Genomic DNA, 12,231 nt, shown 5'->3' with positions numbered 1-12,231 from the left:
TTCCCTTCCCTTCCCTCCCCTCCCCTCCCCTCCCCTCCCCTCCCCTCCCCTCCCCTCCCCTCCCCTTCCCTTCCCAAGGAGGTTTTACCATTAACACTCCTGTCAGGGGTATATGTGGATTCAATCCCCAAGTCCTCATTGATATTTAACTTTTGCATTTATTTGATTGACAGAGTACATTTTATTTTATTCTCTATTACATCAGCACTACCGTAACTCTGAGTAAGTGAACAAAAGCCCCCATGGCCTCCTTGGGTCTTCTTTTCTCTGCATAGTGTAACAAACATTTCCCCATATCAGTACAGTCTTTTTTTCCTTAAAAAATTTTTTTTAATGTTTTTATTTATTTTTGAGACAGAGAGCATGAGCAGGGGAGGGGCGGAGAGAGAGGGAGACAGAATCTGAAGCAGGCTCCAGGCTCTGAGCTGTCAGCACAGAGCTCGACGTGGGGCTTGAACTCAGGGACTGTGAGATTATGACCTGAGCTGAAGTCGGATGCTTAACCGACTGAGCCACCCAGGCGTCCCTTTTTAAAAAATAGCCTTTTTCTTGATTATAAAAATAGTACATGCTCACTGTAGAAGATTTATAAATGCATACAAATATTGGGATGGAAAAATAAAGACCCATGCCCTGCCACCTGAAATGTTATTAGTTTGATGTTTCTTTTTAGTCTTTTTGTGCTTTTTAGCTTCCTTTTAAAAGTTATTATGTAATTACATTTTTGACACGATTAAATACTCTTTAAAAACATGGTTAAAAATATTGCATAACAATCCTATTATGATGTTTCATAATTTATTTAATCATTGCTTTATTTTTTAGATATTAAGGTTGTCTTATACATTTTTAACTATTAATAAATAATGCTGCGAAAACATCCTTGAATATAAATCTTTGTGTCTTTGATTACTTTTTGGACTACCACTAAAGGTAACATATTTTCACAGATTGTTTCAAATTTTATTTTTTGGGAAAATATTTCTTAATGACTCTTGCCTGTTTTTCTATTGGGATATTCATATATTTCCTGCTGACTCATTAGAACTCTTTGGTAATTAAAGTTGTGAACGCTTTGTCATTCATATTTTTATTTCCAAATAATCTTTCTCAGTTTACCCTTTGCCCTTAAATTTTACTCTTGTTTTTTGGTATGAAAGTTTAAAATTTTAAGATAGTAAAATCTGTCAAACTTTTCATTTGTGACTTCTTTGTTACTTTTATGCTTAGAAAGACCTTCTCCATCCAGAAAGTCGATGGTGCCATTTATGTATGTATGTATGTATGTATGTATGTATGTATGTATGTATGTATTTATTTATTTCCTTTTCACATTAACTCTTTTCTTTTCACATTAATTCTTTAATCCATTTGGAATTTAGTTGGGATAAGATGAGAGATTAAATTATAATTTTATGTTCCCAAAAAATCGGATATGTCATTCCAGCTCTAGACTTCAATTTTTCACTTTCAGTACTAAATTCCTATGTATCCGAAGTTATCTTTCTGGGTTTCTGTGTGATTCCTATGGCCTGTCTGTTGAATCTTACGCTAGCTCAGAGGCGAAAAAGAGCGAGGTTTGCTCAAGTGAATGAGTGAGGCTGGAGCATTGGAAGAGGAATCAGGTCGAAAGGGCGGAGGGCCCGGGTGGTCAGGCTTCAGGGTGTGCATTCAATTAGTTTAGCTACAGGGAGATAGTTGGAGGCTTTAAGTGGAGGCCTGGAGCTTTATAGGAAGGTCACTGTGACCGCCTGGGGAGACCCTGAGGGACTCCTTTGGAGCTGATGGACGCGAACCCACAATGGGTCAAGAGAAAGATGAAGGAGGGGGGCGCCTGGGTGGCTCTGTCGGTTAAGCGTCCGACTTCAGCTCAGGTCACGATCTCACGGTTCTTGAGTTCAAGCCCCGCGTCGGGCTCTGTGCTGACAGCTCGGAGCCTGGAGCCTGCTTTGGATTCTGTGTCTCCCTCCCTCTCTGCTCCTCCCCCACTCACACTCTGCCTCTCTCTCAAAAATAAATAAACATTAAAAAAATTAAAAGAGAGAAAGATGAAGGCGGCTTCAGGTGTGCTCTCGAAATGGATGGCTAGCTGCAAGGTGCTACAGGGTGGGATCTGCAAGATGTGGAGGCTGGCTGGACTTGGTTGGAAGGAAAGGGGGGAGCCGTGGCGCATGTCCTGGCGTGGCATCTGGATGACCCAGATAATTGTTCTGTTAGTCAGGGATTGGGTTTTTTTTTTCAGTTTATAAAAACTTACATGATGATGGCTTAATATAAAGCTATATAGAATGAATAATAATCTAGCAAACATTGTGTGCTTATTCTGCACAGCTGCACTGTAGGAGATGCTTTTATATGCATTATCTTGATCTTTACCCAGTCCTTAGGAGATTTGTACTCTGATTCCTATTTCACAGGCGAGGAAAATTAGCCTCAGAGAGGCTGTCACTTGCCTAAGGTCACACAACTGGCAATCTGAGAACAGAACCAGGTTTATGTGTCTCTAAGTCCAAGCTTCTCTTTGCTCTTCGGAGGCTCTTCAGTCACGTGGGGCCCTAACTCTTCCAGGATTGGGACGTGCAGCATCCTAGAAGTGTGGTGCACTGGCATCCCCGGGGACCCACTAGCAAGCCCAGGGGCCTGGTTCCTCTTGTCTTTCAGTAGCAGGTGTCCTTGCTTCCTGCTGCCTTCTTTGAGCGCCTCATGCATTCATATGTCCTAGGAGAGGAGATCCGATTGGTCGGTTGGTCATCATCTGATTGGTTAGGACTCTTTGGACATGGCCAGAGTCAAACCAGCCTTTGTGAAAAGGGACTGCCTTGGTTCTTGTGGCTGGGAGGCCCAGCGAGTTGGTCTGTCTGGTTTGGGCATAGCTGGATACCAGGGCTCAGACAGTCCTTCAGACTAATGTTGTCCTGTGTGTGGCAGTTTAAAGTTAAATTAATTAAGCGGCGCCTGGGTGGCTCAGTCGGTTGAGCGTCTGACCTTGGCTCAGGTCATAATCTCAAGGTTTGTGATTCGGGCCCCACGTGGGGCTCTGTGCCCTCAGCTCAGAGCCTGGAGCCTGCTTTGGGTTCTGTGTCTCCCTCTCTTGCTCTGCCTCTCCCCCATCCATGGTCTGTCTCTGTCTCTCAAGAATAAATAAAAGTTAAAAAAATAAAAAAAATAATTAAAATAAGTACAATTAAAAATTCAGTTCCGTATTTGCACTAGCCACATTTCCAGTGCTCAATAAGCACACGTGGCTATTGGCTGCTGTACTGGATAGCACAGGTACGGAACATTTCCATCGTTACAGAAAGTTCTGTTAGGCAGCTCTGGTTGAGACAGAAGGCTAGACTTCCCTTGGAAGTTTTCCAAGGGTTGAACAAGCCCAGAGGTTGTATAGTCTGTGACTTGTCACCTGCTGCAGATACGTTCCTGGACTCCCAGGCCAGGTGTCTGAGCTTCACAAATCCAGTGCCACTAGGTGGCGCCAAGGAGGTGGCCAGGAGCAGTTTTCCTTGGCAGGAGGGAGTTGGCACACAGCTCCTGTCTCCTTGGGCCCGGGGACAGGAGCAGAGAGAAGCAGTTGATGTCCAGTTCATTAAGTCCACTGCAATAAGTCATGGGCTCCTGCATTCACACTCAGACACGCACACACAGGTACATGCATTTAGACAGGACCTCGCGTGGAGTCATACACACAGTCCCATCCACTCTCGGAAACACAGTCCCTGAAAAGCACAAGCATGTTTGATGCCACATTTCATTATAACAGCAATAAAAATAGCTACCGGTTCCAGAGCACTGGCTTCCTTCCTCATTTCGTCCTCACAACCGTCCCATGAAGTGGTTCTTCCCGTTCTTTCCTTTTTAAAATGGAAGAAGCCAAGGCTCAGGGTGGTAAAGTGACCTGCCCCAGTCATATAGGCGGCACAGGATGGAGCGGGATTCAACCAGGGTTGTCTGCCTCCGTAGGCTTTGTCATCCTCTTCTCTTGATCATGCTTAGTTCTGAGCGCAGGCCCGAAGGCAGACCCAGTGTCATGCTCAGACACGGGTTCAGGCATGGAAGGACGGAACTGTGCTCTGCACTCACACAGACACACATCGATGCTGCTGGTCCCACCGAGGGCACATGGAGTAATGGAGGGAGTTCATACTGGGAGGGAATGATGGTTGCTGCCTTCCAGGAGTATCAGGCACAGGTTGTAGAGCGTGCAGTAGACAGGGGTGGTTGTGCCTGGTTCCAGAGTATTTGGATGTTGTGGGGATGGAGGATGGGGGTAGGGCTGGCTTCCTGATACCTGGCCCCTGGCACTTTCTCTGTTCACGCTTGAAGCCGGGACTTCGAGGTACTGTTGTGGAAGCCACATCAGCCAGGGGCTTGGATGTACTTCCTCTTTCCCTTCTGACCAAGTTGATTTCTGGGCTCATGGCTATAAGAGGGCTCTGTTCAGAGAGGACACCTAAGACAGCTCTGCCTTTCGCGTTTTGGTCTCCTGCTCTGGGAGAGTTCCTTGGAGTGAACTGGGACCCAGGCTTTGTCAGAGACGACAGCAGGTCCTGCCTCCCGAATGATGTGGGTTCGGGAATTTGTAAGTGTCTGAGAAAGAAAAGCTGTTGGGATGCTAATCCAGTCAAAAACCCGTGTTTGCCTTTATCTTTTTCTTGATGCTTCACAGTCTGCTCTTAGTCAACTGCAAGTCCTGAGCAGGTGCTATTGTACCTGCTGTGGTGGGTCTTGAGCATAGAGAATAATGTGGGCTGGCTGTGCACCACATGCTTCCCCTTGGGTTAGCTGTCCGGAACTCACAGCTCACATACCCATTGAGTCAAGGTCAGAAGAGGCAGCCATGTCCCTGAGTGGCTGTGTAATAAATAAGGCAGTTGGAAAGAGTACAAAACAATACTAGAACAATTATTGATTAGACAGAGTGGGGAAACCACACAATTGAAATGGGAAATAGTGCACTGCAAATTCTGTATACAGTGCAGATGTAAGGAGGGTCAGCTACGGAAGAGGAAGAGGAGGTAGGTGTAGATGCCTGTGGCGATTCTGAAAGGTACACCTGGAAGCTTTGAGGCATGCCTCTGTACAGTGTCTAGTTTCTTTTTTATTATTTTTTAACTTTTTAATGTTTGTTTACTTTTGAGAGAGAGGGAGAGAACGTGCATGCACGCAAGCAGGGGAGGGGCAGAGAGAGAGACAGAATCCTAGCAGGCTCCAGCCTCTGAGCTGTCAACACAGAGCCCGATGCGGGGTTCGAACTCATGGACCCCGAGATCATGACCTGAGCTGAAGTCAGACGCTTAACTGGCTGAGCCACCCAGGCACCCCATGTACAATGTCTAATTTCACCTACATGCCCTTTAAACGTAGACTTGTCTGTAGTCTTTCTCTCACCTGACATGGCAGGGTCCTTTGGCTCACAGGAGGGGGAAGAAGGAGGGGAGAAGAGGAGAAACTTGGCTTATATAACTGGGTCAGAATTGGCACAGAGAAAGCAGGAACGCGGGGTGTTCATGCCTTAGGGCTGTAAACGGCACTGAGGTCTGATGCAGGAGAGAGAGAGGTGTTTGTTCAGCTCATGAATATTCATTGGGGACCTGCTTTGTGCCAGGCATTGATTTGGGTGATGGGGATCCTGGTTCTGTCCCTCCCTAATGAGGTTCCTTGGATAAACCCCCAAATCCTCTCTGAGCTTCTGTTTTCCCATCTGGAAAGTGAAGATAATGAGAGTCCCTACCTCACAGGGATATTCGAGGACTGAATGAATTCACATGGAAAGTGCTAGCACAGCCTTTAGTGCTCATGTCCGTAGCCATTACTGAAGACACTGAGAGTGGTTAGGTGATCCTGGTCCCTGTGCCCAAGGAACTCACATGTATGGGAGGAGAGAGACATTTAATAGCCAACTGCAAAGTGTGAGGCAATGCCAGTAAAGATGTGGGAGGAGCAGTGAATTCTTCCTTGTGGAATCAGGGAAGGCTTCCTAAAGGAGGCAACATTTGAAAGTTGAAAAGGAATCCCCCAGGAGGGGGATTATAGGGGGTGTTTCCGACTGAGGGCACAACAAGGCAAAGAGCCCGGGGTGGGCAAGTATATGGAGCTGTTTGAGAAACCGTGAGTCAGGTACTGGGGCAGGAGTGGGGTATGCTCAGGGAGGGTCTCCAGTGTGGTGCTGAGGAGGTGGTGGGTGCCTGGGTGAGTGGCAGAGAGAGCCCCTGGGAAGGCAGCTTTGGCAGTCCTGGGAAGGGATCTGGGAGGTGAGGAACCTTGTTCCTGAGGAACCTGGAGGTGGGGGTGGGGGCTGGGGCTGGAGGGGAGGGGCCCGGCCATGGCCATGTGTAGGGGATCTTCAGATGAGGTGTGTGGTCCATGTGAGCAGTGTGACAGGAGAGCCCCATAGAAATGGGGGTTTCACGCCTAGAGAATTTGCAGACGAGGGTCACTGTGCTGGGCGTGCAGGAGGAAAACCCAGTTTGCAGGGGAAGATAATGACTTTGGGCTTGAATGGGGAGGAGCTCGTGGGGCATCCCTGTGGAGTTTGAAGCTGGGTTCTTGAGCTCAGCGTAGCTCAGCTGAGTGAATATTCAACCATTCATTCAAAAATGCTTGTTGCCAAGGCCTGTTCTGAGTACAGGTCATGCAAAAGTGGACTGTTAAGGTCCAGACAGGCCTCGTGGTACTTTCTAATGAGGGAGGAAGACAAGAACCCAGGTAGTTTCAGATAATTCCCAGTCCTGGGAAGGAAACACGGTAGTGAGGTGATTAGAAGGCATGACAGGGGGCTACTTTAGGTGAGTAGTCAGGAATAGCCCCTCCATAGAAGTGACATTTAAGTGGAGACCCAAAGGAAGAGAAGGAGCCAGCCACGGGGATATCTGGGGGAAGAACATTCCAGGCAGTGGGAACAGAACGCGTGTGTTGAGGACTGACAGGCTTGGCAGGTGCAAAGATGCTGAAGGAGGGTCAGGAGTGGGATGAGACTTGTCTGGCTTGTCTGGGCGGTGGCAAATTGGAAACACACAGTTCTCCCCTGTGCCAGCAGATGGTGCTGTTGGCACAGGCTTCCTGCTCTCTGGGTGGCAGGCCAGGCAGATGGGGAACAGGTGCCTTGACCTCAGGTTTATAACCTGGGATGTGTGCTTTTGCTGTCTGGGGAGATGAGGTCCATGTGAGAGGGAGCCCTGGCCAGGGCCAGAAGAGCAGGTGATGATTTCCTGACTGCTGTGCTCCCTCTGCTGTGCTCTTTTCAGTGTTTCTTTGCTCATCTCCTCTGTTGGGGATTGTTCCGTCCCTGTTTCTTGGTATCTGTGTCTTTCCCATCTCTCTTGGCTTCTCTGTTTTGCTCTCTCCCAGTCTCTTCTCCTCCCCTGTCCCATTGCTCCCTGGTGAAGCTGGTTCCTGTCTCAGAGATTAATTACTTGCTTTCCTGATGTAGCTCAGATAGAGGGAGTGGTGAATTAGGGTCAGGAAGGCACTGTGTTTTATCTCTGTGCCTACCCCTGTTCTTGGGGCTTCAGTTCTCCATGAAAGGAAAGGCCAGAGCTTGGGTAGTGACCCCCATCAACAGAGAATGTTTCTGGGGACCCTTTACTCCAGGACCCCTTGGGCCCACCTCCCGGTACTTTGCCCAGTGCACCTGTATCACCTCCTTTGAGCAGCAACCTTACATCATCCCTGACAGTGGGAACGTGGGCTAAGAAGGGAGAACTGGACAGCAGAACAGTTGGCATGAAACAGGAAAAGAGCTCAATATAGACTGTTAGGAAAAGGTCATTTTAGTCGACAGAGATAAAGCATCTACCCCACCTCACATTTAGGACATGCCCTTTGAGTGATTTCTCCGTGGAGACTGAACGGTCCCCAACCTGGTGTTGCCCTCCTGGCTGTCATCTGTCAGGATTAAGGCTGTTGGGTGAGCACAGTGCTGAAGAGCTTGGTTTCTTAAAGCCTCCTGCCTAGTGGGAAGTCCAGCTGTGTGCCTTAGGTCGAGACCCTGGGCACATTGCTTAACCTTTCTGTCTCTCAGCTTCTACATCTGTAAAATGGGAGTAATACCATAAAGGTGGTCCTGAGGGTTATTTGGGTCAACAAGTGTAAAGTGCCTCCAACAGTACGCATAGCAAATGCAGTGAAATTGCTTGTTATAATAACATTTATTAATAATAATGTGTGTGTACTTATAGTACAATAGTGAATAATTGAGGTTAATATAATAACAGCAATGAATCGCTAACGTGTCATTAGTATAATATATAGAGCTTTCTGGTCTGTCTGGAAAATAGGACTGAGACATTTGCTTCCAGAAAACCTCACCTTCCCATCTTGTGCTTATATACAAAAATCATTATCCATGCGTGCAGGTCTGTATTTACTGGAAAGGTAACATAACATAACGTTAAAGAAAACATGAGACGGAGCGCCTGGGTGGCTCAGTCGGTAGAGCATGCGACTCTTAATCTCAGGATCGTGAGTTCAAGCCCCACGTTGGGCGTGGAGCCTACTTAAAAAAATAATAAAAAAAATAAAAGAACTGAGAGAAAACACAGAAAAGTGAAGCAGAAGGCTCCTGTAGTTAATCTTCTCTCCCTAACAGAAATTTTTTCCAGGTTTGCATTGACATAGGCCAGTGGTTATCAAAGCGGACCACCTGGGATACTTGTTAAAAATCGGATTCCTCGCCTTTGCCTCAGACTCGTTGAATTGGGATTTGGGGGGACCTGCAGCTCTCATGAGGCCAGTGACTTAGGCACACAGGGTGTGGGGCTCCCCCTGGGAACCTTGAGTGTCAGTGCTTTCACCTGTGCTGTCAGCCATCCTGGTCACCGGAAGGCTGGTCACCAGCCCTCAATTGTCATTGTCCTGAGACCCATGTTTGGGACGGGTGTGGAGGAGCGTCCCGAGGGAGGTAGCCCATGGACCGCCCAGCAGCCTGGTCTCCAGGGCATCAATACATGAACTGATCGCTTATTAGTGAGCATTTAGGTTGCTTCAAATTCTCTGTCCCCAGAAATGCCCATGGCACAACCATTTTGGTGCATGTAGTTTCTTGCATGTGCAGAACTTATTTCCTTAGGATATATATTCCCAAGGATGGAATAACTGACCCAAAGGGTCTGGACCTCTGTTTTTATGACTGTTGCTGAGTGTTTCCACGATGCTGTCTAGAGTATCGTGGTTATCCTGGCTGGTGCTACGTAGTCATAAATATCTTTCGAATGGGAGATGTATTTACATGCATTTGGTTTAAAAACCAAATTGACACAAGAATATATATGGTGAGAAGTTTTGCTCTTACTCCAGGTGCAACTAGTCACCTCCTTCCTGAATCCACTTAAGAGGTTCTTTCCCACGCTTCTGTTTATATTTCCTGTATAATATGAACGTATATTCTTTGTACCCCTATTTTGTACATAAAAAGTAGTATCTGACACAACACTGGTTTACAGTCTTGCTTTTTTTTCTTTTTTAAAGTTTTTTTTTTTTATTTTGAGAGAGAGAGCACCCACAAATAGGGGAGGGGCAGAGAGAGAGAGAGAGAGAGAGAATCCCAAGTGCACTGTTAGCATGGAGCCCGATGCGGGGCTCCATCTCATGAACCGTAAGATTGTGACCTGAGCTGAAAACAAGAGTCAGACACTTAAGCATCTGAGCCACCCAGGTGCTCCTGCATCTCGCTTTTCTCACTGCAGCATATATCTTGCAGGTCTTTCCATAGCCTTCCATTGAAAGCTTCTTATCCCTCCTCCTCCTCCTCTTCCTCCTCCTCCTCCTTTTCTTATAACTGTGTGGTATTTCACTGTGTGGATTTACTTTTAGAAATTGGTGATTCTTTTTAGAAGCTTAATTTTATATTACACAAGTAATATAAGAACACATTAAAGAAAAGCCCAGACCATTACTCTGCTGTCCGGATCCTGTCTCACCTCTCTGCCCCTCTCCTGCTCATATGCAACCACATGCTCTCTCTCTTGAAAATAATAAAAACAAAATCAAAAACAACCCCAGATAAATTAAACGTAAAATCTCCTGTTGCCAGCAATGCCACTCTCTTCCTCTCTTCCCCAGAGTAGCCGCTTTTCAGAATTTGGTACATGTTTTTTTTACATATTAAATATTTTTATGTGCATCTTTTAAAAAAATTTTTTATTTATTTTTTAGAGAGAGAGAGAAAGTGTGAGTGGAGGAGGGGCAGAGAGTGAGGGAGACACAGAATTTGAAGCAAGCTCCAGGCTCCCAGCTGTCAGCACAGAGCTCAATGTGGGGCTCAACTCATGAACTGTGAGGTCATGACCTGAGCCGAAGTCGGACGCTCAACCGACTGAGCCATCCAGGCACCCCTACGTGCATCTTAAGTAACCATAGATGTTCGTACATATAGACTTAGCTCTTTCTTGTATTTCGTTGTATAGTAGCTAGTTTGTGACTATATCACATCCTACTTACCTGTTTTGTCTCTAAATGAGAGAAATGTTTCTACTATTTTTCTTACTCTTACAGAAGGTGCTCCAGTGAACATTCTTGTACTTGTCTCTGGACACACCTGGGAATGTTTCTCTAGACCTGACCAAATCTTAGCGGTGATACTGCTGGGGGTAGGGCAGGTGACTTATTTTAAGCATACTGCTAGATTGCTGCCAGCTTCTACACCCACCATTGGTAGGTTTTACTTGTCGCCAGTTTGTTGGGTTAGGCATCCTCTTTGTTATGACTGCACGTCTCTGGCTCACCCTCCAGTGTCTCTCCAGATGTTGGTTGCCCTCCATACCCGCCGCGCAGAGCAGCACAGTCCTGTCTCAGTCAGCGGACTGTTGCCTTCTGCAGTTCCTGCACCTGCCTGAGATCTTTGCAGGAAGGTCTTTTGCTGAGAACGTCCTCCACCTCTCTCTGTTCAGAAGCCCCAGGAATCCAGAAAGCTTTAGTGACGACAGACGGCTAGCAAGTTGATGTGAGCCTGAATGCAGTGACCTCCCAGCCAAGTTCAGGGGCGCTGGCCTTCGTTTTTCATTCCTTCACAGTTAGAAGGCACCAGTCCTGCCCTGTGGGTTCTTCGGGGAAGCTGAAGCCATAGCTCGGAGCCCGGATACATTTCCTTTGCTGATTAAGCTGGGAGGCCAGTTCTCATTGGGCTAGTCCAGGGGTGTTGTCTGCCTATCTTAAGGTCACGTTCTAAGCACTGGGTCCCCTGAGAGGCCTAGAATCGTGCAACTGGGGAGAAAGGGGGTGACCTAGGAGACAGTTCCTGTCATCTCTGCCTTAGAAGAAGGACCTTCTCATCTTGGCCCTGTCTTCAGTTCTTAACCCCTTCACTATACTGTCCCATCCATCCAGATGCTCCTGCAGCATCTTGTGGGTGTATGTAGAAGCTTCAGTCCTCATCTTACCCCTGAGAAAACAGACTAGGGAAGGGACCTACAGATAATGAGAGGACAGATCTGGTCCGGAAGCTGGTTCTGCTGACTCTGGCCCAGTGCTCTTTGCACACCAGTCTGCTGTGTTGTAGAATGCATGCATGCATGTGTGTATACACGTGGTTGCTGCACATGCACACGTATGTATGTGAAGATTTTTTTAAGCTTATTTTTTATTGAGAGAGAGAGAGAGAGAGATTGAGGATCCCAAGCAGGCTGCACCCTGCCAGTGCAGAGCCCGACGTGGGGCTCGATCCCACCAAATGTGAGATCATGACCTGAGCCCAAATCAAAAATCGGACACTCTGGGGTGCCTGGGTGGCTCAGTTGGCTAAGTGACTGACTTCGGCTCAGGTCATGATCTTGCAGTCCGTGAATTCGAGCCCCGCGTCGGGCTCTGTGCTGACAGCTCAGAGCCTGGAGCCTGTTTCAGATTCTGTGTCTCCCTCTCTCTGACCCTCCCCCGTTCATGCTCTGTCTCTCTCTGTCTCAAAAATAAATAAACGTTAAAAAAAAGAATTAAAAAAAAATCAGACGCTCAACCCACTGAGCCACCCAGGCACCCCTGTGTGTGCAGATTTGAGGGCAGGGATAGGCAAGGGTGATGTGGGTTTTTTTTCCAACATTTTGTTTAGAAGATTACCAGTCTATGCAAAGATCAGAAGAATAGTACAGTGAGCACCTGTATTCACCCCAGTTCTCCAGTTATTTACATGTGACAGTTGTTGCCTTTCTCTCTTTCTCTGCGTAATGAGGGTGAGAGGCAGAGACAAGTTGCAGACGTCATGACACCTTACATCTAAATACTCACCTAAAACTCCCTGAAATA

The 12,231-nt window shown here is 47.0% G+C and overlaps 1 protein-coding gene and 1 non-coding gene across 6 annotated transcripts in view; both read left to right on the top strand.

The window, feature by feature from the left end:
• RAP1GAP2 (RAP1 GTPase activating protein 2) overlaps positions 1 to 12,231 on the top strand; it is a 191,363-nt gene that overhangs the window by 20,339 nt on the left and 158,793 nt on the right. The window lies entirely within an intron of this gene.
• On the top strand, positions 8,413 to 8,485 carry TRNAK-CUU. The gene has a single exon. It is a non-coding gene; the product is annotated as a tRNA-Lys (tRNA).

This window comes from Panthera leo, chromosome E1 (genome assembly GCF_018350215.1).
Source record: "Panthera leo isolate Ple1 chromosome E1, P.leo_Ple1_pat1.1, whole genome shotgun sequence".
Lineage (NCBI taxonomy): Eukaryota > Metazoa > Chordata > Mammalia > Carnivora > Felidae > Panthera > Panthera leo.
This window is presented reverse-complemented; position numbering and strand designations above follow the sequence as displayed.